Genomic DNA, 7133 nt, shown 5'->3' with positions numbered 1-7133 from the left:
TAGATGCTATCCTTTGGCTCTATTACCTAATGATCATGTTGCACTGAAAATAAATGTATCTCACTCTACTTGGACTTGGCACAAAAGGCTAGGTCACCTACATCTAAGGAGGCAATACCAACTCAAAGAAAAGGAAATGGTCAATGGATTTCCACACTTAGAAGAGGTTGATGAAGTCTGTGAAAGGTGTCAACTTGAAAAACAGCATAGAGAGTGGTTTCCAAAGAACCAAACATGGAGAGCAAGAAATCATCTTAAGCTAGTTCATGTGGATTTGTGTGGACCTATGCAAAATGAATCCATTGCTGGAAGCAAGTATTTCATGCTTCTTATAGATGACTATACAAGGATGGTCTGGGTCTATTTTCTCATATACAAGTCTGATGCATTGAATTGTTTTCAAAAGTTCAAGTCCATGGTAGAATTGCAAAGTGGTTTTAGAGTGACGTGTTTGAGAAGTGATATAGGTGGTGAATTCACATCCTGTGAATTCAACAAATTGTGTGAAGAAGAAGAAAGCATTCAAAGACAACTCTCTATGGCCTACACTCCACAACAAAATGGAGTAGTAGAAAGGAAGAATAGAATTGTGGTTGAAATGGCAAAAGCCATGCTTCATGAGAAAGGATTACCTTATTATTTGTGGGCAGAAGCTTTACACACAGCTGTTTACATACTAAATAAGTGTCCTACTAGAGCACTTGGAGATAAAACTCCATTTGAAGTATACAGTAAGAGAAAACCAGGGATTGCTTATTTTAAAATATTTGGTTGTTTGTGTTATGCATATACCAAGTGAAGTGAGACAGAAGTTAGATGCAAAGAGTACCAAGGGTATATTTATGGGTTATGCAACTTGTGGAAAAGGTTACAGAGTGTATGATTTTATCACTAAGAATCTGCTACTCTTAAGGGATGTTGTGTTTGATGAAAATGCAGCTTGAGATTGGAAGGAAATGTCTGAGAAACAGGTAGCTATGACATATCATGAAGAGCAATCCTATATATCTGAAACTACATCACCAACGACACCTTTTGGAAGCCATGATCACATTCAATCACCAAGGTTGTCATCTCATTATGAACCATCAGGTGACATAAGTAGCAGCATGAGAAATACTCAAGCCTGTAATCAAACTCCACTAAAATGGAGAAATCTAGATGATGTTCTAGCACAATGCAATCTTTGCCTTATGGAACCTGAAAAATTTGATGAAGCTGGTAAAGATGAATCATGGATGAAGGTTATGGAAGATGAACTGTCAATGATTGAGAAAAATGCAACATGGGAGTTGGTGGACAGACCAACTGATAAGCCTATAATTGGAGTTAAGTGGGTGTTCAAAACCAAGTTAAATCTTGATAGCTCAGTACAAAAGAACAAGGCAAGGCTGGTAGCCAAAGGTTACTATCAAAAACCAGGTGTATACTATAATGAGACCTTTGCACTAGTAGCTCGACTTGACACAATTCGAACACTAGTTGTATTGGCAGCACAGAAGAGTTGGAAATTGTATCAATTAGATGTTAAATCTGCTTTCCTAAATGGTGTTTTAGAAGAGGAGGTGTATGTAGATCAACCAAATGGGTTTGTGGTCAAGATGAGTGAAGACAAGGTGTACAAGCTTCATGAAGCTCTGTATGGCCTAAAACAGGTACTAAGAGCTTGGTATGGTGAAATTGACACTTACTTTGCTCAATGTGGATTTGCAAAAAGTCAAAGTGAGGCTACTATTTATACCAATACTAGAGGAGAAGCATAAATTCTGATTGTGTCCATCTATGTAGATGACATTGTGTACATAGGGAATAGTCAGTCAATGCTAGAGGAATTCAAGAAAGACATGATGGTAAAGTATGAAATGATAGACTTGGGGCTTTTGCATCACTTTCTAGGAATGGGAATCATTCAAACACATACAAGTATTTTTATTCTTCAAAGAAAGTATGCAACATCTTTGTTGAGTAAATTTGACTTGAGTGAAGTGTAAACATGTTTCTATACCCTTAGTTACAATTGAAAAGCTAAGCAAATATGATGGCAGTGGTCCAACAAATAAAGAACAATATAGGAAGATTGTGGGAAGTCTATTGTATCTTACAACCACAAGACCTGATGTGATGTATGCAGCTAGTCTACTTGCTAGATTCATGCATTGCCCCACTAATAAGCACTATCGGATTGCAAAAAGAGTTCTCAAGTATGGCCAAGGAACACTTGACTATGGTTTGGAGTATGTGAAAGGAAGGAATGCAGTCTTAATTGGCTACTGTGATAGTAGCTGAGGTGGCTCAGTTGATGACAGTAAAAGCACCTCAAGGTATGTTTTCTCTTTTGGCAGTGGAGTTTTTGCTTGGGCCTCAGTCAAACAAAACTGTGTTGCCCTCTCTACTACAGAGGCAGAGTATATCAGTGCATCAGAGACAACTGCACAAACAATTTGGCTCAGATTTGTGTTAGAAGACTTTGGTGAATTTCAAGCTGAGGCTACTCCACTTCAGTGTGACAATACTGCTGAATTGCCATCACAAAGAATCCTGTGTTTCACCAGAAAACCAAGCACATTGATCAAAGATATCACTTCATCAAGGATGCTCTATAAGAAGGAATCATTGATTTGATTTACTACACTACAAATGAGCAACTAGCAGATATCTTCACAAAAGCTTTGGCTAAAGATTGATTCTGCTACCTTAGAGATAAGCTTTGTGTGAAATCAGCTCAAAAATTAAAGGGGAGTGTAGAATTGTAAGTGATGAGCTGATAGGTATAGTATAAGCCTAGAATATTAACTGTGTATGCACTTAGTCTTAGAGAATGACAAGCGTAAGGCTTTAAAAGGTAAGGCTGAAATAAGCCACATGTAATGATCCTAGAATATAGCTAAATGAATGGCTGAGATGCGATGTTGCTTGTGTGCATCCAGCTAAGGCTAACAGTTATATAGTGCATGTTGTGTGTACTCACTTTTTATAGAGATAAAGAATATACATTCCCCACCTCACCTTCTTGGTGAGTAAGAGAGCATTATCAACAATCTGCATTTTTCCTTCTTCATTCTTCCATTGTTTCTCTCTGCTTGTGAATCCTGTAAACCAGCTAGAATCCTAAAACACTAACAAGTATATGTGCTCTTTACCTGTAATCAAATTGACAGATCAATTTGAAGACATTGTCGGCGACAGATTAAAGTGCTCCCAACTATTGCAGTATAGAATTGGACGCTGTGTGTGCGCACTTTGAATAGTCTAGTCCACCACAGTCGAGCTCCTTCTAGATTCCTCGTCTCTTTTTTCTTTGGTGCCATGCGTCAGTCAAAACATACTATATATAATTAATTATTGTTATAATAATAAAATAAATAAGGCCGAAAGGCAAATGTGCCAAATTAAAATCTTGAGAGAGGTGAATTTCACTGCTGATTTTCTGGCTTCCGTGGGTCATCGGTTTTCCCATCTCAGTTGTGGGAGCATGGCCTGCCCTTAAGCTGTTCTATTCCTTTTTCTTCGACCTTGCAGGGCCTGCGCTGCATGTCCTAGAGGCTTTTGTTTGCTATAATTATGTTTTCCTCATTGAAAAAAAGGATCATTGGCCTTTTGGGAAAAAAATGTGCGTAGCAGTGTTCGGCTATAAACCTCACATAGCGTAGCTTGTGCACAAATGATGTCAGACTGATGGATGATACATATACATATACATATACATTTTCTTAAAAAATATACCAGTATGAATATGCGTTGAGTTTAGACTTTACCTTTTTGCATAAATAAACAGAGTGAGAGAAACGTGATCAATTATATAACATTATCCTGCTAACCATGGAGGTTTTATATAGTTAGTTTTATTCAGTGGCTGAATTTGTAGGTGCTATGTCTACATTTGATGAAGTAGGTATATATGTCTCTCTGTAGGGTTCCACAATTTTTGTACCTAAGTGAATTTTATACTAAGAGGGCAAGCAAACCTAGACAATAAGGACAAGAATATTCGTGGGAGTTAGAGTGGGTGGACTAATTAATCAAAATTATACACAGCAAACATTAATCCACATGGACCCTTCTATATATATGTATTATGTAACTTTTGAAGAGAGAGAGAGAGAGAGAGATGGAGGCCAAACCCAAAGAAGTAGAAGAAGTTGAAACATGCAGTGAAGATGCAGAGGATCATCCTCAATGAGGAGGCTGGAAAACCTTCCCCTTCATTTCGGGTCTCTCCCTTCATCTCTCGCTCGATTAGTAATACTTTTTCGTTAGAGATCTGACAGAAGAATATTTTCATTTTATTATATGTATATGTGTGTGTGTGTGTTTTGAATAAATTAATGAATTTGATGATGAAATGATGAACACTCAGGAAGTGTGCTGGGTCTGTCCGTAGCAGCTGGCGGGTGGGCGTCGAACTTGATAGTATTTCTGATAACAAAATTCAACGTGAAGAGCATAAGCGCAACGCAGATCAATAACATCATCCTTGGTACCAACAATCTCTTACCCATTGTCGGAGCCTTCATTGCCGATTCCTTCTTGGGGTCTTTCTCTGTCGTCTCCATTTTTTCCTTCATTTCTCTGCTGGTAATTAATATTTCTCTACTGGCAATACTCAATACTAGCTCTTTTGAGATATTGGTATGCGTGTGTATATGTAGTATTCATTATGAAAATGGCATGATCACGTCAACTGCCACATAAGGTAGTCAACTAATGTGGTCTATCTTGTATGTCTCTTTGGGTGGGAATATATTTCCCTTGTTACTATTTTGCTGTCCACTATCTAAAATAATAGGGAATAGGTGACCAAAAAGGGTGACATATAAAGTGCATCAATAATAACATGATATATTGATCATCCCATTGACCTTGATCAGGGCATGATCATGTTAACCCTCATAGCTACAATACATTCCTTGAGGCCTTCATCCTGTCCACCTGGCTCACTTACATGTGAAGGTCCATCGAAGTTTCAATACTCAGTCCTCTACGCAGCATTAACCCTAGCTTCCCTAGGGCTTGGAGGAACTCGCTTTACAATTGCAACCATGGGAGCTGACCAGTTTAGAAAGCCCCAAGACCAAGGGGTTTTCTTCAATTGGTATTTCATGGCCCTGTATGTTGCCAACGTCATCAGCTTCACCGCCATCATCTATGTGCAGGACAACGTGGGATGAGGATTAGGGTTTGGGATTTGCTTCATTGCAAATGTTATTGGGTTATTGGTGTTTTTGTTGAGGAAACGATTTTACAGGCAGGTTAAACCAAAGGGTAGCCCCTTCATGAGCATAGCACGAGTTTTGGTTGCATCAGTTTGGAAAATGAAGATGTCATTGGCTGCTTCAAGAGACTCGGACTACTTTTATGGAGATGGGGCTTTGGCTGGCAATACAGTTCCAACTAAAGCTTTCAGGTATGCGATATATGGGTCGATTGATACAGTCAAATCCAAAAATTTCTCATTTAAATGGAATATGTAACTGGGAGATATAGGTTATCAAATCCATGCCAATCTAATTTTTGATTTGTTTGAGGTACGTCACTTTATTTTTTACTCTTCTATGTTGACTGAATTTAAAGGTTCAGTCAAAGTTAATAACAAATAATTGTACTTAACTTCAAAAGAAAAATGCATCCAGTACAAAAATTAATTTCAGGATATTTGTACTTTGTGTAAATGGAAAATGATATCGTAAATTGTTGATAAATGTATAGTTTAATTATCATTCTTTTAAAATCATGTAGTTCATAAATTAAGCAATAGTATTGAAAGCCTTATTAAAGTCAGTCGTCCAGGTGCACATAAGAATATTGTTTGGACGATTACGTACATTATGATAATATGTGTATTAGTACTCTTTCTCTCTTCCTATGTAATACAAGAGGTTGCATTTCACCCATATTTTGTGTATATATAAAATAACACACTATATTCATGCAGATTCTTGAATCGTGCAGCGCTAAAAACAGAAGAAAACAAGCAATTTGATGGCTCATATGAAAAAAACATGGAAGTTGTGCACTGTGAAAGAAGTGGAAGACCTTAAAATCCTAATCAAAATCATGCCACTATGGTCTACTGGCAACTTTCTAAGCACTCCAATAGGTATTTCTAGTAGCCTCACTATACTCCAAGCCCTAACCATGGACAGGCACCTTGGCCCACATTTCACAATCCCTGCTGGTTCATTCTTAGTTTTCAACCTCTTAGCCACAACCATCTCCATTTTCATAGTTGATCGCTTCATACTACACAAATTAAGACCCCTCCAACGAATAGGAATTGGTCATGTGATCAACATTGTTGCACTGGTTGGATCAGCCCTAATCGAAAGGAGACGATTAGAAGTGGTAAGAGCACATAACCTCATGAATCAGCCAGGGACGGTGGAGCCCATGTCAGCCTTATGGCTCGTGGCACCGCTGTCGGTTGTGGGAATTGGTGAGGCATTCCATTTCCCTGGACAAATTGCACTTTACTATGAAGAATTTCCAAAACCTCTGAAAAGTACTTCCACGGCTTTGAGCTCATTGTTGATTGGAATTGGGAATTATCTCAGCACTGCAATCACGGATTTGGTAGACCGGACAACAGGATGGTTACCAAATGATATAAATCAAGGGCGGCTGGATAATGTGTTTTGGATGCTGGCTGTGATTGGAGTGGTGAATTTTGTGTACTATTTAATTTGTGCCAAGTTTTTCAAGTATCAAAACCAAAATGTATAACTTCATGCTTCAAAATGACAATATATTTGCTTGAGAGGTGCAAAATTTATTAATCATCTAGGAACTTATAACGCTGTGGGTACAAGCTCTCTCGGACTAATTCACTTCATTATTAGAAAGCAAGGAATAATACTCTTAAAGCCAAAATAAATTACTTAAACTGGAGTTGCTCCAGTCCTTGGTGAACTTGGTTCTCACGGTGATTTTGATTTACCACGTATTGCGTTGCCCAAACATACTTCCCGTTGATGAAAATTGGCCTTGCTTTTTCCGTTAAGAACAACTGGAATGGGGGAAGCAGAATGAACCACAAGACGGGTGTACAGAGGTTGCTCCTCAGTAGGCACTTCTTGCATAAAGACACCATCAATGAAGTTCCCAAATTCAATATCCACCAAATCTTTTTTTTCCAA

General features: G+C 38.2%; 1 pseudogene across 1 annotated transcript; it reads left to right on the top strand.

Annotated features, from left to right (window-relative positions):
• The first annotated feature begins 956 nt into the window (after positions 1-956).
• Positions 957-6773, top strand: LOC103332504 (protein NRT1/ PTR FAMILY 2.7-like; annotated as a pseudogene). Its single transcript, XR_016127006.1, has 7 exons — positions 957-1722; positions 1807-1923; positions 2012-2278; positions 4185-4211; positions 4358-4575; positions 4869-5404; positions 5933-6773. The product of XR_016127006.1 is annotated as a protein NRT1/ PTR FAMILY 2.7-like (transcript).
• Positions 6774-7133: the final 360 nt, after the last annotated feature.

The sequence above is a fragment of the Prunus mume genome, linkage group LG5 (assembly GCF_029339155.1).
Source record: "Prunus mume cultivar Tortuosa linkage group LG5, ASM2933915v1, whole genome shotgun sequence".
In the NCBI taxonomy this organism is placed as follows: domain Eukaryota; kingdom Viridiplantae; phylum Streptophyta; class Magnoliopsida; order Rosales; family Rosaceae; genus Prunus; species Prunus mume.
The sequence above is the reverse complement of the archived record's forward strand: the minus strand, read 5'-3'. Positions and strand labels throughout refer to the sequence as shown.